Consider the following 24,509-nt stretch of genomic DNA (forward strand, 5'->3'; position numbering starts at 1 on the left):
GGTCAAGTCTTTGGTTGATATTGGACACCAAGCTCACTAAGTCCATGACTTTCCACCCCCAAACTGATGACCAAATAGGGGGTGTCGATAGGATGATCGTACACGTTCTACATATGTACAACTTGAAGCATCTACACACATGGGATTAAATCCTCCACTATGTACAACACAACTACAACAGATCTCTCCAGAGCTCAATTGGTCATCATCACTTTTAGGTGGGGTTGGGATTCCAGCCACTATGTCCCATTGATGTGGCCATACCATTTGCAGCTACTCAGGCAGATTTGGCTCATGTCCAACCTGAAGTTGACAGGGAGAACAACATCATTGATTTCATTCAACACATCTGTGAGTAGTTCCATGACATATTGGATAGAGCGAATTCTAAGTACCAGTAGCGTCATGATCAACATTAGTTTCCACACAATTTTTAGGTGGGCGACAAAGTTTGGTTACATCAGCAGAAGAAGCACCTCGCTAGGCCACACCGCAAACTTCTCCCACTCTGATATGGGCCTTACACCATCACTAAGGATGTAGGGGACAATGATTTCAAGCTCAGCATCCCACTATTCCTTAGCTTGCACCTAATGTTCAATGTGGACCGCCTTTGACCATACGTTCCACCATTACTGGACACATCAGACATTGCAGAATAACTCATAGCAACATAGTTAAACCCAGACTACATGGAACATTTCACAATTAATCGGCTCATGGACACATAGATCAAGAACACTCACGAGTAGAAGATCCAACTGTATCGGGTTGTTAAAGCTGGTCAATTCCTGCACCAAGGCAAGTTTGTCACCAGGGACGAAGTTTAGCAAAAGTTTCCACATCTCATGGAGGCACTCAATTCAATGGGGACCATTTCTTCCTAAGGAAGGAGGACTGATACAGGTGGATATTGGTGGCCACCCACCTATTCCACTCAGACCCCCAATATTGTCTCTTTCAGTTTTTCGGTTTCCTTAATTGTAGCAAAATTTACTATTTTTGATAGTTTTTAGGGTCCTAAACTTTCGAAGCGGTTTTGAGGCCCCAAACGATGTTTTTAGGGAAAATGGAGAGACCAATAAGATCCCAACTTGGCATGCTAGTTTTCTTCGAACTTCTCTTCAAAATCTTCAAACTCATGTACTGTGATAGCCAAACAGAGATCGTATGCCAAAGTTACGACCCCGAGAAGATGATGTACCAATTTACCCAAATGGGGCCTAGAGTTTTGGCGCTTCATCTCCTAGGGTTAGGTTTTTTGATGTTTAGGGTTTTCCATTGCCTCTAAATAATAAATAGGCCTTTTATCCTCATTGTAACACAATTCAGAGGCATGTAGCTACCACATATCTTCTCAGAAATAAGCTACCATCGCCCGAGCTAGTTCATTTTTTATTTTTGTATGTAAGCATATCTCGGTTCTTTGATATTAATGAAATGAAGTTTTATTTCTACTCCATCTATATTGTTGGGATGGGTTCCCTTGGGTCAGTTTCGAATTAGTTAACCCAAATTTTTAATACAGTTTTGTAAAATATGTAAAGTCTCTGTGATATGTGGAAGCAGAGCGCATAGATGAATAAGAGTCAAAGGGGCTTAGCCCCCTATTTTGGGTAAATTTTTGAGTCAGTTTTGAGATTCACTCATGGTTTGCAAACCATGGCATTGTATTGAAAAGTCTATAAATAGTTGAGTCTTAGCGAACCTTAGTAGTACATGTTTTGATAAAGAATTGGGTACATTGAAAAGTTTTGTTCTCTTGGGAAAGAGCTAGGCAGGAAGACTCTACTTCCTGCGCTTAGATAGAGAAGGGAGGGCTCATGTATCTGAGTGCGTAGGAGGCCTAGGTAGAGTCTGCAGCTAAGTGCATGAACCCCTGTAGCTATGTGAACAGGGTAAGAACAGTTTGTAATCAGTGAATTGAAGATCAATGAAGACATTTTTCCAAAGAATTACTGAGTATTTTCGTTTATATCTATTTATGTTATATGCTACCGATGAATGACCTGTTTTATGAAATAATGATTGAATGCTACGCGAATTTACTAAATCTATCTTAATAATGTACTTAGCCACTTCTGAAAAGTTTCAAACTATTTATCTTATGCTTTCCGATGAATAAAGTAGATCTACGTGAAATCAAATCTACAGTTATGTTTGATGTGTGAAAGCAGGTAAATCAATTGTTTAAGGTCTGCAAAGGACTGATCATGGACCTATGTGAATGTCTAAAGGATGCTTTAACCTAGTAACAGTAACGAGCCCTAGAAGTCTATCGATCTGTGTGAAGGAAGATCCAAGGCACTTGAAGATATCGCACTAGTCTCCAAATGCAAAAAATTTGTTCTTGCATCCCCCAAAACTGCTTCGGGTGAGACTGCAGCCTACGCTACTCAAGTTTTTTCCAAAAGGGTCAATTGTGTAGAGTTTTGTTGATTGGCACAACTAACTCTGAACCTAATTCAAGATCCCCTAAACCAACAAATGGTTTCGTTTTCGGGACTGAGATCTTCTTAAAGAGATGTGTGATGTCGCATCATTGGAATCCGACTAAGGAAGAGATTGAAAAGTGTTTAGATCGAAAGATTCACGAGTTTTTGTCTCAATAAAATAGGAATCCACACTTGTCAAAGGAGGATTGGTTGAATAGATATTTGTATACATAGGTACACGAAATCTTCTTCTGCACTTTTCCAATTGAACTATATGAGTTGTTAGTTAAGATGACAGACAATCAAGGAAGGTGGAGGCTCAATAGTCCTATGGTGTGGATTACAGAATTGGTGTGATGACTAGAGCCTCTAAAAACAAGATCACACAGGCTGTTGATCATTGGCAGGATCAAATTTTGGGAGCAATTGTTACAGAATTTATAGTTGACACCTCAGTCGGCTATAACAAAGCACAACAATGATCCTTCAAGGGACTGCGAGGTAAGTATTTAAGGTTATTGAATACTTGGATTAAAATGATATTATGTGAAAAGCGGGTAATTCCATTACCTTGAAGTTTGGAACTATGGAAAGTGGAAGATTCTTTAGAAATTGTGAAAACTCAGGAATAGAGTATAGCCCTTTGATTGGACCTCCTTCAACTGACAACGAAAGGGTGGTGCAGACTGTTATCACTTAGAATTTTCTCAAGAAGTTTTCAGAAGAAAGAAACTGACTGAGGTAACCACAAACCAACTTTTAAACATAGGCTCTAGCCAACCTATGCTTAGAGAGCGTTGTCTCTGTATGATTTAGCTTTGTTTGCTGGGATTTTAGGATAGTTCTGACTGTTCGGGGGTTTTTGATTTGTATTGAAGATTGGATGGTGGGATCCTTAAAACAGATGGATAGAATGATGTCTTTAGACCATTTGGATAGGGAGTGAATAGAAGGGAAGTAGAACTAGAATTAACTCACTAAAGGTAATGTTTAAAGGCCAAGATAGCATAGTAGAGTGCAGGTCTTTGGGCCAGAGGGGTGCAATGGTTTGAATCAGGGTGAGAGAGCAATTAAGAATTCTCAGACCGGGATTAAAATGAATAATAGAGGATAATCAGAAACAAAGGGCAATTAATAATCCTTTGCTATAGATTACAGAGAGACAACCTAAACTAAGGAGCAATTAAGAATTCCTTAACTTAGATCATCAGTAGAAAACATTTAAATGCATAGCAGTTAAAACATAGTGCAACTAAGAAAATTCTGAGATATCATTCCATGTTATAGAATTCAAATACAAAAATACATTAAAGATTGTGGGAAAACTTTCAGAAAAATCACAAAAAAAGAGAAAATAATTGTCCGCACTTAGCTCTACACATGAATCCTATGAAATATCTTGTCTTTATTCATCAATCCAGCTTGTTGGTCCAGTCAGTGATACAATAGCTTTACAGTTTTATCAAGAAGTCTATAGAAATGTATAAGAATCCACTTATGTACTTCGAATTATGAAGTATTTATACAAAAAATTATTATAAAATATCTCAAACTAACTTGAGATTTACTCTAGCAAATAAAAATATCTTCTTGCAAGAAGATAGAGACAACTATTGAAATGTTTTCATGCTATCCCATTTATTGTGGTACTGGTGGCTTTTATGGTTGGATTTAAGCCCTTTATGTTGGCTTGTTTTTGTGGTCTTTTGCGCTGGAGTCTTCTTTAACTTTCAATTTTCACTTGATACTCTTTGGAACTGATACTCTTTAACCATGTTGACATGTTTTCATCTGTTTACCTTGTTGTTCTACTTTTACTATACAATAACCTTTTTAATGCAAACTTCTTACAGTGAATCAGTCTTCCCACCATTCTGCATTAGGTAACTTGACATTCATCATTTGTCTATATATCTCATTAGCTTCAGTATACTTGTCAAAATTGGGCTTGGTAATGAACAAGTGTTTTACCTCATGTTGGAGGAAAAACAAGTTCTCAAATGTATTATACAAAACTTTTCCTGTTGGCAGTGCTTTGATTGCTCAAGTGCTAGCCTATTCTTTAGCCAATTTTCTGAGTCTCTTATCATAGTCTTGTTGTGTCATAAGTTTGGCATTAATGACCATTGGACTGGGAAATCCTTTCTCCCTCAAAATTTGGAACTTAGCCATGAATCTATCAATGGCTACCTGCATGTTCTGGCACTTTTCCTCCAAGTTTAGCATTATTTTTCTCTTGGAAAGGACCTTTCTTATTTCCAAAATGGTTTCGATTATGTCTTCTATATCCAGCTCATTAAGCTCATAGCTGTTTTTGTTGTTAAGGAAGTGGATGAGTCTATGGGCATCCTCAGGCATGTCTCCCAACTCCTCCTTGACCTTTTGGATAGTTTTTGTAGCTATCTTTATTAATTCCGTCTGCCCAAAAATAACTTGAATATATGGCCAAATATCATTGACATATTCAATGCTATTGGCCCATAATAGTTCCTTGTCTTGTCCTAGGGGTTTCTCTAATGTTAGGTCTTTCTCCATGGATTTGACTCTTTCAGTCATTTTATTAGCCTTTTGTGCCTCTTCCTTTTGCATAATCTGCACAAGTTTGTAGTCAGTTTCTAAACTGGCCACCTTTTCTCTAACTTTGTGTTGGGTAGAAAAATCCATACGGAATGAATATGGGGTGCAAAACCCAGAATTTTGGGTAATATTAGGGTAAAAGACTCCACGGAAAGCGCGGAGCGCGAGCTATAGGAGGTTGAGTCAAAGGGTAGTCTGCCCAAAATTATTGTAAATAAATAGTAATAAAGTCGGCCTGCTGTGGGATCACGGGCCAAGGGAAACTATAAATAGAGTGTGGCTCTATGAGGGAAAGGCAATTCAATTTTGAATTTTTGGTTCTATAATGTAATGGGTGAATAGTCTACAAGCAGTGGTAAGTCTGAGTCGAGGGAGTAGGGTAGAAGGTAGAGGCTCTGCAGCTATGTGTGCAGAGGCCTAGAAAGACTGTAGCTGTATGTGCAGACCCCTACAGTTGAGTGCGTAGGGTGGATCTGGATGTATTGTTGAAGATTGATAATAAATATAAGTTTCTTCTAAATTCTGTGTTGGTTGCGACTTTACTCCTTTATGATAAATGAGCTGTTATGATTTCTGCATTTGCTACGATTGAATACATGTGAACTAGTAATATTGATGCGTGAAGTAACCAAAAGTAATAAGTGTTTGCTTAAAGACTGTTTTAACTAGATCAAACCAGTAATAAGTGATTCAGTTTGCAATAAATGCGATAAGGGTATTCCGATCTACGCAGATCTAGCATAGTGCGGGGCTGCAGAACAGCGCGCGAGACCCAGACAACATCCAAGACACCCCCAAGGTGCGGAAACCTGGTTCTAGCACCCACCCCTACTACCTCAGGTGAGACCTCGGTCCGCACTTCGCGGGCTATTGCCGAAATGGCGAGTAGCTACGGGATTTGTTTGGCTAAATAACTCTTCCAAACCTGGGTCAAGCCCATATAAGCCAACAAATGGTTTTGTTGCCAGGACCGGGATCTACCTAAGGGGTGTCTAATGTGGGAACACTGGAATCCTACAAAGAAAGAGCTCGAAGATTGGTGGGATCTAAAGCTCCACGAGTTCACAGTTTAGGAAAATAGTGACTCACAGATATTAGAGGAATAGTGGTTGGATCTCTATATCCTCATGTACATACATGTGATCTTCTTTGTAACATTCCTGATAGAATTGTATGAGTGGATCGCAAAGTTAGCTGATAGCGTGGGAAGGTGTAGATTAGACCAGCCAATAGTATGGACCCCAGAGCTGGTGCATAGATTAGAAGCCACTGAAGACAAAATCGCGCACGCGGTCGATCACTAGGTAGATTGAATCATTGGAGGATTTATCATTGAATTCGCAATAAATACCACTATAAGCTACAGCGAAGCAGAAAGACAATTTCTCCAAGGATTGCGGGGTCGGTAAATCAAGTCATTAAACACTTGGATTAAGATGTTGTTGTGTGAAAAACATATTATGTGCATGCATTAATGTCTCGGGTAACACGGAGTGGAAGAGGTTACCAAGGAACGGGAGGATCAGGGAACAGTCCTCTGATTTCTATCTTACGGGAAAGCGCGGAAGATCTCGCTAGGTTCTCGCCCAGAAGTGTAGTCTGGTTGATTACAGAATGCCTTCCGTTGATACCACCTCCATCTATGCCATCACCCCCATCACCCACGTCGTGTCTGCCCACACCACCTCAACCCTCACCACCTCTTCCACCACCTCCTAGAACAAGGATGGCGGCCGCAATAAATTTACCGACCTTTCAAGGTATAGGGAATGAAGATCCAAGCCGGTTCTAGTTTGTGATAAACTCCGTATGAGACGCGCAAGGTATAATGGATGAGAACATCAAAAAGGCTATGCCGGTCAGTGCACTCTATGACCGCACACTGACATGGTACATAAAACACTCAACCAACCATCCGAATGAAGGAATAGCAGCTATACAGGATGCGCTTAGTAAGGAGTTTTGCCGACCAAAGTCTGAGAACCAATCGATCATTGGGTTCAAGGAAATAGCAATGTTGCCAGGTGAAACCTCGTGGGTTCTAGACCAAAGATTAAAGAGTACTATTCACGAAGCTAATATGACATTGACTAATGGAAAACATTGCACGTGGTTTGTGGCATCATTAACACCCCATCTAAGGATGGCTCTGTTACAACAGAAGATCTCAACCCAGGCCAAGGCACTAGCGACAGCTATGAGGATATACGTGACCCCGATTCTAGACCCAGGGTTGGGAGTTCAGCAACTCCACGTGCATCTTCAAAAATTAAGTTTGGAAGTACAAAGCTTGAAGCAAGAAAGAATGCCTCGATCAATGGTACAACCAGAGGCACAGTGTATTAAATGTAAAAGCCACGCACACAACAAAGACCATTGCCCAGTCTTCGCGAACTATCTGGTGGGAGGAGGCCTAATGCCATTAAAAGTGGAAGTCCAGACAGGACAAAATGCCACGCCTCTGCTCTGGTGTGCGATTTTCTAGGTGGGAGGGAAACATGCAACAGATAACTACCAACTATTACAGAAGTATACCCAGTCCTCACAACAGTTGTATTGCAATTTTTGTTGATCAGTAGGACACAATGAGTGAATGTGTCAAAGTTGCGACTTAGTGATGGAATGGACCCTAGCCTATACGGTACAAGCTGAAACACGGGGAGGAGTTCAAGGACGAGGTCAGGGAAGAGGATGGGGACCCAGCCGAGGTTGTAGACAGATAACTTGTTATAATTGTGGTGAACAAGGACACTATGCTCGCGAGTGCAGTAACCCAACTAGGATCTCATGTCCTTATTGTGAATAGTTCGATCAGGAATTGGTAGATTGTCCAACCTTGCTTTCCCAATTAAACGAGAAAGGGGTGCTTCAACCTCTGCCAACCTAGAATGTCTAGATGATGTGTGCGGAACCCCGCGAAGAGGAAATTAGTGTAAATATGGTGCGAAGGAATGGCGCAACGGAAGGAGGGAACATAGGAGGGGAGCAAGGTGACCTGCCTATGGGGAACCGTACTATTGAACTAAAGCAAGGAAGGGTGGGACCAAACAAAAATCAGTTGAGCTTCGCGAAAGCCACTACCTCAGGTGAGAAGGACCAACCGGAAGCCAAAATGGACCCCTACATGATCACCTCCTTTCTTGATGCATGCATGAAATTGTTGCGGAATCAGAAGGTTATCCAAGGGCTACAGGAGTTTATTACCAAGAGTGTCGAATTCAGCAAACCCCGGGTGGTCCAGAGGATAGGATGACATGCTCTACGCACTGGATGAGAAATGAGAATGACAGCACAAATAGGAGATTATGAGATGGATCAAGTCATCCTAGATTTAGGCCCGGATACAAATATACTACCAAAGCAAACTTGGGAGTGTATAGGCAAGCTCATACTGCAATGGTCCCCGATTCAACTATGAATGGCTAGTCAACAAAAAATCTTACCAATGGGCCAATTGCAAGGGGTGATGGTGGATATCGATGGTGTAATGACCCAGACCGACTTCAAAGTCATAGAGCTTATCGATGATAGCAATCCTTACCTTTCTTTGCTCGGGATTGATTGGACCATCAACATGAAAGGAATCATCAACTTGAAAAGGTGCATGATGACTTTCGAAAAGAATTCGCTTCGCATAGTAGTTCCACTAGACCCAGCAGAAGGGGAGTGCTACACAGAACCTATCTGCGATGAGGAAAATAATGATGAACTGGATTTCATTTATCAGATAATGGCGCAGAACCCCGGTCAGATGTATTACAACGACAATAGAATAACCTCATGGGAACGTGAGAGTATTTGCACTATTGATTCTAAGGAGGAGATGGAGCATTGGAAGAATCGATTACAGGGAGTTACAACACTCAACTATAATAGGGTGACTCAATCAGTACGATGTGAAGAAAGACACCACCCGAAAGAGCAGGATGCAACCACCGAAGACCAGCTCATATGTGTAGTACAGGAACTGCCCATTGCATTGGCAAACAGGGCAGGTGCACCGATAGAAGGATCGGGGAAGCTCAGATCCAAGAGAAAGTTTCGACTCTGAATTGGAAGATATGCGTGGCGGTTAAGTTGGTGCAAAATGATAGCACGAAGAATACGGGTGTATGGTGGATGACCAACACCTCAAGCGGACTAGAGTGGACCATATGATCATCAGGCTAGAGGGAACCTCCCCCATACGGCCCAATCAGCCACTATAGGCATAGCTTCTCCCACCAGAGATGGCGTCTGCAACACGATTTAGCAATTATGGGCTGCCATTCGACGTGAAAAATGACAACTTGATGTGTTGGAACAAAATGAGGCCCAAATCCATGACCACAGTATGAAGTTGGACAAAGCCATCGAGAAACTTCAAGTAGAGGTAGCCACTCTAGAGGACGAAAAGGAATGGCCCAAGGAAACCAACATGGCTGGATTTCCTACCTTGATATGGCTGCACCAAAAGCCACAAGGGTGCGCACACCATAATTTCATGATAGAAGCAGGAGGACATCTCGGGTGCTCATGAACCGGGTCAGTGTGGAACTGGGGGACCTGTGGGAAGGGTTTGCCCTTCTGACTATCCGTCAAGGGTTCGGTCCCAACACCCCAAGCAGTTGGAAGAGGGTGTGCGACTATAAAACAGGTTGTTGTACAATGGCATGATATGACCACTGGCCCCATGCAGAAACCACATCTGTGACCTTAGGGATTCGCGGCTACAAAGGAAAGATGGAAAGTGATCGCTGAAGATATTGGTCATGATATGATGGCGCATTTAAAGCACCATGAAACAGGTGGCGGGCCAGTAAAGCAAAAGCATCTAAGACCGACTGTGAAGTTACCACCCTAACGAAGGGCAATCTAAATGACATCAAAAACATCATTCGCGAAGCCACTCGGGAGGCAGTCGATGAGGCTATGTTAGAATAGCACATTGTGTTGGGGGAGCTTTGGACACAGTTATGCGAACTGGGATCAAGAATTTTGTAGGTATGCCCTAGCGTTTCTACAGCAGCCTCCGGTATGACAGCTACAGAACCATTGCTCAAAGCCTAGGTTGCTCAGTCTACTCTGATCCCGGCAGGCGTGTGTTAGAGACAGTCTCGTCAGTCCTCCGTTAGAGATCAAAACTCTTTATGCATTTCATTTTTAGGTGTCCCACTCCATTCATTCAGCTGCATTCCACTAGGGGCATGCCATGATCTGACGGAGAAAGTCATGCTAGTCATTTCCCCTCATGTCTGGCTCCTGCTGGCTTATGTCTTTGTGTCAAATAATCAAAAAGTCCATAACAGTCAAGGTCTGGTCCTTTAATGGAAAAAAGTCATTTTTGGTCATTAGGTCTAGGGATTGATCAGTTTGGTCTTTAAATATGTCCAGTAAAGCCATGCAGGCTAGAGTGATGCTCTTGCAAAGTAATGATCCGTAGATTTCCATCATCTTATTGATAAAATTCGACGGTTCTTCAAAACTCTGTTTTGAAGAAAAGTCAAATAGTGCAATTGGTGAATTTTTTTTTAAAAGGGGTCTACAATTGATTTCTTCAGGTGCAGTCGTGGTTTCCGAGGCCAAATGTTCTGTCATGCAATCCGTGCAAAAAGTGTCAAAAATTTCATCGTTTGAGCCCAAAATTCAGAGAAAAAGTGAAAATCAGGGTTATATTAAAGTCAATGAAAAAAAGTGTTGAACAGGACATTAGAAAAGTGGGTTTTTTGAAAAAGTAAATTTAAATCATGTCCTCCAAGTCTTATACATAAGTGTCCATCACAAAACAAACTCATTGTGCAATCAAGGCATTGGGAGAACGTTGCAAGGTCGTGAGGTGAGCAATTGAGCAATTTGGAGCAATTGGAGGGAGTTTCATGGTGCGCGGCGCACACAGGCAGGAGCATGGCGCACACACCGGGCACGACGCACATAGAGCCTGCCCGCAGTGTTAAATCATAACCAGCGTGGCGCACACAGAGCGTGCGGCGCACTGGGCTTTGCGCGCGACGCACAGGGACAAAACGCCCAGAACTTTACCAAATCACCTCAAATATTTTGTGGAGCTCATCTATTTGCAAGGTAGGCTCGAAACATAACTTGTGCATCAAATTTTTATGGGTGATATAAGGGTTTTTATGCCTATAATTAAATGCAAAAAAATTTCATAAAGCAAACACAAGAAGACATCAAAGAAAAACTATTCTGCTAGGGTTTGTGCCACAGTGTTGTTGCTGCCAAGGTTATTTTTCCTACCCTACCCCTGTTCCTTATTCCCCTATTGCATTCTTCCTACTATCACTACCCTAAACACTACCAAACTCATTATTCCCTTACCCCTCCTCCTATCACTCAATACAAACCCTAAAACCCTACCTTGCCAAAAAACCAAACCCTACCCTATCAAAATACCCCAAAGCCCCCTACATATCCCTAAACAAAATTCTCCTATAACCCCTATTCCCATTATATTATCCCCCTCCTAATACTCCCTTGTTTCATTGTCCCCTTGGTGGCAGATTATCAAAACAACCTAGCTTTCATCATCATCAAAGGGGCAGCCTAAATTCAGTTTATAAAACAATAGTCATGGCATCCGAGGTTTCATCAGAGTATGAGGAGGAAACCCACAGTGATACAGCTTCAGGAGAACAGGCCCCCATAAGACATCACCGGAGTGGCAAACATGTTAGAGATGAGCCAGACACCCTCACCGAGTTGCAGGCATGCCCTCTTGCTATGTCATGTTTCAAGCATTTAGCATGTCTTGAATTTTGTCAAAGGGTGGCAAATGTCAGAGTTCATCATGAGTTGGCCCGTCTTTTTTCACTTCACCTACATGGAGGTCAGTCTATCTTGGCTGGGGTCACTTTCACATTGACACCTGAAACCGTATCAGTGGCAACAGGCATACCAAACATTGGAGAATATTGGCATAAGAAGAAGAAGGTGGAGAGGCATCATTATGAGCCTTACATTAAGGCCAGTTGTTTGAGTTAGCTTACAAGAGTCTTCCCGTTCAGATTTTTGAGAGATGAGTATGCTCCACTCATGAAATTGATCATGAAATACTTCAGTTGTGAGGGGAGGTTTTTCTCACCTTTATGCCTATCACATCAGGTTGCTCATGCACTTTACTAGGGTGCGAATGATGAACCTCCCATTTTTCATTTGCGGCTACATAGAGAGGATGAAAAATTTCATGCAGCACAAGACCCCTCTACAGCAACTCAACAGTGTTTATCACTTTGCTCTTATCCGGATTTTGGTGGACCATCAGTTGGGATTGCAGGGTATTGCTTGGGAGGACTTCATCTCCCGTGACTTCTTCAGCGCTCCACAGGTAGTATCAGAGGCAGAGCATGAGATAGGTGGCCCATCTCATCAGTATGAGCGCCATGAGACTACTACTATGCCAGTATACATCACCTATCAGAAAGGCAGTAGACCTTTGTTTGCAGCAGCAAAGCGAGTGTTATCTCCACCCAGGGTGGAAGGGGCCTCGCTTCCGACATCAGTATCACAGGAGTAGGGCAGAGTTAAGGAGCCAGTGCAGGAGGAAAGGCCATCAGGTGAACGAGAGACCGAATTTGTTCTCCTCAATGATGATGAGACAGATATAGAACCAACAAATGCAGAGCTTACAGAGATCATCCAGGAGAAACAATCAATGATTGAGGCCTTATCCCTTGACTTGGAGAGGGCCAAGTGGAACATGAAGTACCTGGAGTAGAGAAACAAGCAGCTTGAGGACCAGCAGGCGATTATGGAGCTGCAAAACATTCGTGAGCATCGCCAAGCTGCTCAAAGGAGAAGAGCTGAGCTCACATCATTGGAGCAAGAAATCAATGAGGATCGGGAGGCCAACCTCGAGAGGGTCAACATGCACTTGGAGAGGCTATTGGACAAGGCCAATCAGGACCTTGCCTTACTGAGACACATGGCTTATCATTACAGGACACGAAATATGAGTGCAAAGGCCCGGATAAGGAGTTTGAAGGCGAAATTGAGGAAAGCAACAAGAAAAGCAAAAGAGGAAAAAGAGAAAGATCGGCTTCGAATCTTGGCTGAGGCTTCCTTGGCCCATCATAACACCCCATAGAGAACCTCCAGCCCAAATTTCAAGAAATTTGGGGAATTTTTGGTCACATAACAAATTTTTGGGCAAAACACAGGTTTTTTCTCCCTATGGCGCGACGCTAAAAATCCAGAGCTCCAAATGAGGAATGGTTTGCATTTTTGGACTCAGCATGGAAAATCACGACTACTGGTGTCCAGACAAGAAATTTGGGTAAGATCTGAGTCTCCAGGAGGTCAAAAACACCTAAACAATGGCCTCTCTGCCCCTTTTTTGACACACAGGAAGCAGTCTTGGGAGAATGAAGATTTGGAGGGGCAAATGAGCACGAAATTCAAAAATTCTAGTTGGGTTAGAAAGTAGACAGGACAGGCTTTCCAACAAGCCCACTTGGGCACATTTTGGACACCTGCAAGTGCCCCAAAACAGGCCCAAAAGTAGCGCGGCGCATAGAGAAAATGGCACGACGCACAGAGGAAAAATTGCCAAATTTGCTTTCGTTTCGCGAAATTTTGGTTCGTGACTTCTCCAAGCGGGCCCGCTCATCTACACTTCAGCTTTTTGGCACCAAAGGCAGAATTTAAAGCATTTTCTCTCCAGATGGGCTTCTATCCAAGTGGCGAAGGAAGGCAAACGGTCACCCAAGCCAAATGTCATGTTTGTAGCGCTACCCCTGTAGCTGATGGTTGGCTCTTCATCTCCATTTTGTAATGATTCGAGTAACTCCCCAACCCTTGGGCGTTCTATCTCTTCATGGAACATTCTATATATTGTATGTAAGCTATTTTCAAAGGGTTGGTTGGCTTGTAACTTCTGGGAGACTGTGGGGAAAAACTTTCTTTCTCCACTGTATATTTTTGACAGAGAATTAATGAAAGGCAGCGGCTCTGTTTCATGAGATTCTTGTGGTTGTGAGTGTAGAAAATGTGTCTCTTATGTTTTCATATGTATTTCGTTATTTTTCATAGTTCAATTCATGTTCATTTCTAGTGAAATTTTCTGAGTGATATTAGGTAGAATTCAATTTTATTGCTCTGCCTGTGGGAAAATTTCATGTTCAGTGTTTTTCTTCTGTTGAAAAGGATTCATGTAACTATGCCATTTTCACTCTCTTCAGCAATCTATTCATTCCGCGTTACCTCAAACTAAATTGCTACATTTTCCACCTGCCTTGCCTCACGGAATAATCTGTGCCTTTGTATTAAATTCTCTGTTCCTTGCTGACCGTTGGTCCCATACCATCCCAGAAGCTCGGTCATTCATGAAAATGGTTTCTTGTATCCCTATTCACTTACTAGCCTAAGATCAATATTTCATTGTAAGTCATCTCAGACCGTTTTTGCTTATATATTCACTGAGCATGACTCGGAGAGAGCCCTCTCCTGTTCTGGTAGGGCTAGCTACCAGACTGAGCGTGGTTTGTGGTTACCCTAATTTTTGCCTTCCTTCAGCCTAAGGCAGATTTAGGTGCTAACAGCGTGTTGGTCACCAACCAACCAAAAGAATGAGCAATACTAGAACGCCTTACTGGATTGGGACTGAATGTGGCTTCACTCCCACGTGATAGTTTACAAAAACTCTGCGACAACACCACAATCGAACTTTGCGCAAGGACCAGCCACGTCGACCAGATACTCCAAGAGCAGAAAATTAATATTGAATAGCTACGGCTCCAATGCAATGAAGCAATCACACAAAAACAACAGATGAAAAAGGTAGTAGTGGAAGCATGTTTGAGTGCTCGGGCTTTAAATATTACAGGAGACTTGCCCGTTGAAGCACAGATTCGTAAGTTGGCTATAGAGTTTCGAAGGACCAAGGAAGAGGCCGCATGGCTACAGCTCAAACTCAGTGCGCAGATCATAGAATTTAAATTGCAGGTCCCACCACCAATGCCTCCAAAGGTAGTAGTACAACGCGAGAACATTATTGACATGGGGTGCGTGATGCTTGCATGATCACTCGAAGAATGTACCGAGTTGCTAACTCAGTCGATTGATATGCTCACTATCCTTCAGGAAGATCCCACACTCCACAGGTTAGAAGCAGAGGTCCAGGAACTTCAACACACCTAGGTTCAGCTCCAAGGAACCGCACAGACCGTTGTTATCCCACAACGATTGGCTAAGATGAGGGAGGTGCAGGACATGAAAATCCAAGCCGAAGCCGCAAGACAGAAGGAAGCAGTGGTGAAAGCTCATATCCAGCCATGGTTGGACAAGGCATTTACAGTTTCAACCACCATAGAGCATAAGGTAGCACACATGAAGGCCGAATGTGCTAGGATGGAGACAGGCGAGATAGGGGCAGAAATATTGGTACCACAGGTGGAACGGATGCAGCTGACGGAAGAATTTGCTGTTAGTACCAATGACGCATGGAAGTTGTTGACTGATCTCCACACAAAGATGGATACACTAGCTCAGTGACTCGAGACGAGTCACGATGATTGTGTTGGGGGACTGTTGGGTAGCGAAAGCCCCGCAGAACGAGTATGGGGTGCGAAGCCTAGAATTTTGGGTAATATTAGCGTAAAAGACTCCACGGAAAGCATAGAGCACGAGCTATAGGAGGTTGAGTCAAAGGGTAGTCCTCCCTAAATTATTGTAAAGAAATAGTAATAAAGTCAGTCCACAGAGGGATAGCGGGCCAAGGGAAAGTATAAATAGAGCGAGGTTTTATGAGGGAAAGGTAGTTCAGTTTTGGATTTTTCGTTCTATGATGTAATGGGTGAATAGTCTACAAGCAATGGTAAGTCCGAGTCAACGGAGTAGGGTAGAAGGTAGAGGCTCTGCAGCTGTGTGCACAGAGGTCTGGAAAGTCTGCAACTGTGTACACAGACCCCTACAGCTGAGTGCGTAGGGTGGATCTGGATGTATTGTTGAAGATTGATAATAAAGATAAGTTTCTTCTGAATTCTGTGTTGGTTGCAACTTTACTCTTTTATGATAAATGAGTTGTTATGATTTCTTCATTTTCTACGGTTGAATACATGTGAACTAGATTAATCTTGATGCATGAAGTAACCAAAAGTAATAAATGTTTGCTTAAAGACTATTTTAACTAGATCAAACTAGTAATAAGTGATTCAATCTGCAATAAATGCGATAAGGGTATTATGATCTACGCAGATCTAGCGTAGTGCGAGGTTGGAGAACAGAGCGCGAGCCCCAAACAACATCCAAGACATCCCCACGGTGCGGAAACCTGGTTCCAGCACCCTCCCTTGCTACCTTGGGTGAGACCTTAGTCCACACTTCGCGGGCTGTTGCCGAAAGGGCCGGTAGCTGCGGGATTTTTTTGGCTAAATAACTCTTCTAAACTTGGGTCAAGCCCATATAAGACAACAATTTGTTCATTTCTGTAGCCTGGATTGGTATTTCATTCATGACTCTAATTAATTTTTTTGCCTCTTCTCCTAATGTACCTTCCATTGTAGACTCTTATGTGACTAGAAATGATGTGGCAGGTGGAGCTGTAGGTGCTAGTGAAGCTGCGAGTGTGGAAGGACTTGTTGTAGATACTGTAGGGATGACATTTGTGGAAGTTGTGGCAATGTCAACTTGTTTTAATTGGATCAAGTTATCCAATTCTTTCTCTGTCTACCTTAGTTGATCATTGAGTTGTAGGACCAAGTCCATCAACTCCTCATGCTTGTGCTAGGTCTCCAAAACTTCAAGTGTTTGAGGATGTTGCAGCTGGGGTATTTTTAATTTCTTCTTAAGTGCAGAAATATCATTATTTTTCTTCTTTATGAGCTACTTTGTGGCTTTAATATCTTTGGGATCATGTTCCAACTCAATAACTAAGTCTTCCAAAGACTTAATCCTGGTATCCTTGGCCTGTGAGGAGGCCTTCTCCAACTGAAACTGTGCCAAGATATTATTCAATGAGGCTTGTAGCTAATGGGTAGCTATGGCTTTACCAGTAAAGGTGGAGTGTATCATCTCTCCAACCTGTTTATGCAATTCTATTTGGTCTATGGGATGAATATCCCTTTCCAATACTTCAAAGTCAACCCTCTTCAAGTCTGATGATGTCTTGGGTTGTTGTGCTATATGTTTGATAAAGGACAATTGAAGCTTTCCCTCCTTGATGTCAAAAGTTGACATTAGCCCTGTTTGATTTGTGGGAGTGATTTTCAGATATTGAGCATATGTCTGAGCTTTGAGCTTCTCATTTCTCATCTTGATTTCTTTATATATGTCCTTTATGTCTTGGTCCTTGTTAGCAGGTCTACTGAATGAAGACACTTCCACACTTAGCTACCTTTCCAACATTTGAGTTTGTGATGTGGATGGTTCCTGTGTCTCCCCAGATGGGGTTGTGTCATTGCTTCTGTCCAACTCAGTGTTGGTCACCTATGTTGATCCTTCTGTATCTTCTTGTTCTAAAACAGGATTGAGCCTTTGCCTCTTGCTGTGACTGGTTTCACACTGTACATTAGATGTATCCATGCCTGAACTTGAGGGTTCCTCCCTGGTCCTTTCGGGGTTCTTTTCCTCATTCTAAGGAGTTTGCATGATAGGAGGGGTACTCATGGCTGGTTCTTGTTGTTCAGGTACCTGTATAAACAAGCTCTCATCAAGTTGCCTTTCTAAATCAATCAAGGTATTTTCAATGTCTACCTTTGTACTATCTCTATCTATAAGAGTGTTCTCCAACCACTCAGATTGATTGGCATATGCTTCTATCTCAGGTATGGGGTGATGAATGTAAGGCCCCACTTTGACCTTTTTTCTAAGTCTGGTCATGAATCCTTGAGGGTCATATCTCCACATGAAACTTTTTTGGAATTTCACTTCTTGCAAAATGTGATCTGCCTCCTCCCCTGCTTCTCTAGAATTACAGATGAAGGGGCCCAATTGATTTTTGACTTGAAACTGGGTTTTATTCTTGGTCGAAACAAAACTAACTTCATCTGAGTTCATTATTTGCCTATAATACTCCAAAGCAAATAACCTCATGGGGGGGTATTTGGGTAGTTTATATGGTGCAAGCTGGCAACCATAAATCCTTATCTCTATGTGGTTTTGGTAAAGGTACCAATCTCCCACTTTGCTTTGTTTAGATAACTGAAGGATCCTTTTGATCTCTGGACTTATACTGGGTGGAGGGCTTTGTTGGGCATGGAATCCTCCCAGAGCATGTTTGGGGCTCAAAGCCCAAGTTTTGAGTTGATATTGTTGTAAAGCTCCATGAATTGCGGGCACAAAATGTATGTTAGAGTCATAGGGTTGTTCGCCCTAAGCTTTGAATGTAATTTTGGCCTACCCATCGTCCATGGACCATGGGATTTTATAAATAAAGTGAAGCTCCAAGTGTAAAAGATAGTCAAGTATAGGAGACAGAAGTATGAGATAGAAGTACAGAGGAAGTGTCTAAGTGTATTTTGGGTCGTAGGGTAGGAGAAGGCTCTGCAGCTAAGTGCACAAAGGCCTAGTTATCTGCAGCTGAGTGCGTGGACCCCTGCAGCTGAGTGCGCAAGGCGCAATAGAGTCTGTAACCAAAGGAAGAGAATAATAAAGAGAAGTTTTATCTGGATTTCATGTATCTGTTCTTGAGTTACTACATGTTTGATATCAACTGATAATGTACTATTTATTTAGTGTGCGCAGTTGTATGAATTGTGAATATTGTTAAGTATAACTGAAAGCATACAAATAAGCTAAGTTAATAAACTAATATTGGATGATTAGTAAGGACGTGGGTAATAACACTATTCGGCCCCTGAGTAAGGCTGCATGAAGGCAGTATCTCAAGTTGTGAGGTACAGGAAAGTGCACGTAACAACGTGTGCAACTGTGGACCACTTGAAACCATTAGACATCTCCAATGTATAGAAACCTAATTCTAGCACCCTCCCATACTACTTCGGGTGAGACCTCAGTCCATGCTCCACGGACTGTTGCCAAAAGGGTCAATAGTATTGGGATTTGTTTGGCTAAATCACCTCTGAATCTAGGTCAGGCCCCAACAAGCCAACAAATGGTTCTTTTGCTGAGATCAGGATCTGCATAAGGGATGTCTGATGTCATGTCACTGGAATCCAACAATGAAAGAAATTGAAGGGTGGTTGGACAGAAAGATTCACGAGTTTGCGGTGTAGGAAAATAGGAATCTGCGAGTATCAAGGGAACAATGGTTAGAGTGCTCCTTATATACGGAAATCCACAAAATTTTCTTTGCATCCTTCCCCTTTGAGTTGTATGAGTGGGTCGCAAAGCTAGTAGACAGTCAGGGAAGGTGTAGGCTCGACAAACTGATTGTGTCGACTCCATAATTAATGCGTAGACTAGAAGCATTGGAAGATAATATTGCATGCGCTGTGGATCATTTTCTCGATCGAATTATAGGAGGGTTTATCATCGAGTTCGCGGTAGACATGACAGTCAACTACAGCAAGGCAGAACAATGCTTCCTCAAAGGACCATAAGGTAACTACATTAAATCGTTGAACACTTAGATTAAATTGCTATTGTGTGAAAAGCAGGTTATACGAATAAAATGCTATTGAGTGAAAATCAGGTTATACGAATAAAATGATGTTTGGGGCTACGCGAAGTGGGAGGATCTATAGAAACGAAGGTAGCACAGAGATAAAAAGTAGCCCCTTGATTTTGTCATGGCAGGAAAGTAAGGAAGAGCTCGCGAAAGTTTCTCCGAGAAGCGTGATCAATCTGATAAGGTAGCGAATTCCACGCATACCACCCCCACCTACACTGCCATGGGTTTCACCATTGTCACCCCCATCTCCGCCCACACCACCTCCGCCCAGACCACAGTTCAATATGGCAAGCGCAATAAAACTGTCGGTGTTCGAAGGAGTAGGGAATGGAGATTCAGACCAATTTTGGTTCATAGTAAAGTTTGAATGGGAAGCACAAGGAGTCGTGGATGACAATATAAAGAAGGCAACACTGGTAAGCACGTTGCAGGATCGTGCACTGACATGGTACATTAAGCATTCTAATGACCATCCAAATGCAGGGATAGCAGATATCCAGGCCACACTGAACAGGAAATTTAGCAGGCCAAAATCAGAGACACAATCGATTATCGGGTTTAAGAAAATCATGATGCTTCCAGGCAAGACCCCATGGGATCTGGATCAAAGACTAAATAGTATAATTCACGAAGCCAACATGAGCTTGATAGATGGAAAACATCGCGCATGGTTTGTTGCGTCACTAACGCCAAATTTAAGGATGGTGCTGTTAGAGCAGAAGTTATCCACCCAGGCTGAAGCTTTGGAGATTGCAATGAGACTACACGAGACCCAAATACAAGATCCTGGCCTGGGAGTCCAACAAATCCACATGTAACTACAAAATTTGTGTTTGGAAATGCAGAGTTGGAAACAGGACAGGACAACTTGCCCAGAAGCACGCACGGAGATATGGTGCATAAAATGCAAAGGACAGGGGCATGACAATGATCATTGTCCAGTCTTTGCAAACTACCTAGTGGTAGGAGGGCCAATGACCAGAGGTGCAAGCAGGACCGAGCACAGTGCCTACATTATGGTGCACAATTTTTCAGATAGGAGGAAAACATGCTATGGATGATTGTCATCTATAGAGTGCGGACTAAAACGTAAGCCCTTGATCCAAATACAAGGATGACATGCACTAGATTTTAGGGGTGCAGACGAGGTCGAGGTGGAATGTGACCAAGAAGGGGTTGTAGACAGTTGATCTGTTACAATTGTGGAGGACTAGGGCATTATGCTCGCAATTGTACAAATCTGATGAGAGCATCATGTTTATATTGTACCCAGTTTGATCATGAGACAGAGGACTGCCCTACACAGATACCGAGGTTGCACGATAAAGTCATACTTCAGCCTCCCCCTATCGAGAACCTACAAATGATGAGGTTTGAGCCACACGAAGAGGACCAAAATGTAAACATAGTGCTTCGAAGTGGTATCACGATAAGAGATGTAAAAGGTAAGCAACCTAAAGAAATTGCATGGGTTTGCAAGGCTCCTACAAAGGAATCTAAATTTTATTTGGAGCATGTGAAGGAGACATTCATGGAAGCAAAGAAGAGCTTCACGAACGCCTCCACTTCAGGTAGTAAGGATCAACTAGAACCGCCGATGGATACTTCAATTCTCACTACCTTTCTGGAGACATGCATGAAGTTGCTACATGACAAGAAGGCTGTGAAGGGACTACAAAAACTCATCACTAGGTTGCACTGGGATAGGAGAACCGCACGTAGTCCGAAACCTTGGAAAGCACACATCACGAACAGGAAGGGAAATGAGATTGACTGCGCAAATCATAGAGTATGAAATGGATAAAGTGATTATGGATCTAGGATCATACTCGAATATACTGCCAAAACAGACATGGGAGTGCATGGCAAGCCCGTGTTGCAGGGAATAATGGTAGACATCAAAGGTGCGAGCATGCTTGTAGATTTCGAAGTGATAGAGATTGTTGATGACAACAATCCCTATCCCGTGCTACTAGGAATAGCTTGGGCCACTGATATGAACGAAGTGATAAATATAAAGAAGCGCAAAATTATTTTTGAGAAAAAGTCACTACGCATAGTAGTACCTTTAGACCCTGCAGAAGGATCGCGCTACATAGAGCCAATGCGCGACGACGAGAGCGATGACAATCTAGATTGTATCTACAAGATAACCACTTGAGAGCAGGATTGGGTGAATCCAACAACAAATGCTAGAATTTCATGGGAGTGAAAAAGCTCCTACACATTAGATTAGGATGAGGAAACAGAACGATCATAGAACCAGTTACACAAGGTGACCATGCTCAATTGCAACATGATGGTAAGATCATTGCATTGTGTGACAACAAAGGTGAGAGATCTACCTATGTAAGGTAGGCTAACAGTCGTGGATGAATTCCTGAACAAATTTGAAAGAGAAGTTCTAGAATAGTAGTGGTTTGATTCTCCAAAATGGGCACTGCACACTACGCTCGCAAAGTGGTGGTTTATGCATCAAAGAAGTATTGAGAATTGGTACGAATGTAGAAAGATGATGCACTTACAATTTGGGAAGCCTCAGATGTGGATGGAAACCAAGAATGATGAACGAAATAGCCTGCGCACCCACCTTTCCATATGGATACACGCATATGGTACGCAGCCTGCACGAATGCACACCACTCTCACGATAGGGAACGGGAACAACAAGCAGAAGCAGGCAAGATAAGTGCACAAACGGTGAAGTATGATCAAATCTAGCACGCCAAAAACCATACACGAGGAAGCCTTTGACAGGGTGCGTGAAGTGTTGAATAGGGTGCACCGTGTGAGACGCACCGACTGGGACCTGCACATACCAGCGTTGTATGGGCTTATAGGACCATGTGCAAAACTCTGACCATGCAAGCACTTCCGAAGCTGAAGTATGAAGTAGGGGATGCAGTCACTAAGGAGCATGCAAAGCCGAGTCCGTGTGTAATAGCACACATAGATATGATAGTTCGTGTATACTGGAACGAGGAAATCACACAGCTACGAGAAACATAACATATAAGACCAGAGGAAGAAATCCGATGGGGAAATGTTAGATTTTGTGAACTTGAAAAAGACAGAGTACGGCTAAGGGAGAAAAGAGTTTTAATGGATGCAAAGGTCAAGAAGTTGTAAAACGAAATAAAGGAAGCATTTCTTGTTGAAAAACCAAGGATGGAAAGGCAAGGTGCATACGATCATACTGACAAATTGGAAAACTATCATCGTGAACTGGTTAATCTGCTACCTTGTCTTGGACCCCATATCGCTAAACGTAGTGACCAAGGCAGCACATTCCAAATGGTGGAGTGTGTGATGTTGATCACCACAATGGAAGATGGGGATTCTCCGCAAACCATGCTAGAGGACGGGATGGAGCCCCACACAGGTGGTACGACCACTTGACTAGCTGTAGGAAGAACAGTCTTAGCACTCCATGAAGTTGAAAGGGAGCGTGGGAGTATAAAATATTCTGCCTGGGAACTGTGCGATATAGGAGATACACGCAGAATCAAAGTGTCACAAATTTCATGACCGTGCATAGAGGACTACGCTGATGCTGCATAAGTTGGCTGGGAAGTGACTGTTGAGGTCACTATTCACGATGGGATGTGCGATTTGAGGCCAAATGGAGCAGGCGGTAGGCACTTAAGACACGAGTTATGGGTAAGATTTGGGAAAATATTTCGCCAAGAAAGAATTAATTACTCGAAATTGGGGGGAATGGTCGAATTCAAATTTGAAAGCCGTTATAAAACTCAAAGGCCTGACCAGCAAACAACACTTGGTCATTTGATAATTGAGCACTTGAGTAGAGCATAGAGCATTGAGAGCCAAGCAATATTTGAGCCCCTAAGTTTGCGAGAGATAGAATACAGCCTAGATATGATGACAACCACTAAGGATGGTTTGGGAATTGAAGAGGTAAGTGTCGGCGAGGCTATGTAGACCCAAATGGTGGATGATGTTCTAGAAGGCACCGGGGTGGTGACAAAAATCCCCAAATCACCGCGAACACCGATGCCCAAGAAGGATAAATAGGCAATGGGTCCAGTATGCATGTCCCAGAGGAATCTATGGCACAATAGATTATCCATGGCAGAGAAGACGAAAGCAGTTACAATAGAAATAGATGAGGAAGAAGAAGACTTGCAGGTCTTGATCGCCATAGTAGAAGAAGAAGAAGAAGACATGGAGGAGGATATCCAACCATTGTGATCTGCAACAAAATTCCAGTGTTTGTCCCTCCATGGAAAGGGAAAACCAAAGTGCCAAAGGACCTGTACAAAACTAAGAGTTCACTCCAGACCCCGCTCCCCCCCCCCCCGACGACATTATATTTGAGGGCACACACCTAGGTTGTGTGCCAACCATGAAATTTGAAGACTGGGACCTCACTGATCATGAGAAGTTCCCACACCTAGAGACCGAGAACCTAATGAAGCAAAATATTGAGGGGGCGGTGAAAAAATTAGAGCCACAAAAGTGGTTGCGCGGTGTGGAAAAGGCCAGGTTGTTTCACCTATTATGGATACCACATTTCCATCGCGCGCCCATCACCATTTTCGTCATCGGGTAGCTGTTGTGCCTGGTGCATGATGGGTATCTATGGCTAGAGGAGCCTATTCCCATCGCATAGACCTCATTCACCACATCTCTCAGCTCCCCTGTAAAGGAAAGGACCCCATGACTATAGCTGGAAATGGTAGCGATTTGGCTCTTGCCAAATCCATGAAGGAAAAATATAAGCTGGAGAAGAAAAAGAGGGGCTACGTCACCTCCAGCATCAAGGACAAAGGCGTGAACGTAGCAACCCAACTCTTGGCTAGCAAAGTTATGAGGAAGTGCCGCACTAATGAGGTACCCGTGTCGGTGGTCACACTGGCCGAGCAGTGCACAGAGAGGGTCCAATTGAACTGGTTCGAATTCCTCTACGAGGA

This window comes from Pinus tabuliformis, chromosome 4_1 (assembly GCF_031772625.1).
Source record: "Pinus tabuliformis cultivar Carrire ecotype Pingquan chromosome 4_1, CPIR1, whole genome shotgun sequence".
Taxonomy (NCBI): Eukaryota; Viridiplantae; Streptophyta; class Pinopsida; order Pinales; family Pinaceae; genus Pinus; species Pinus tabuliformis.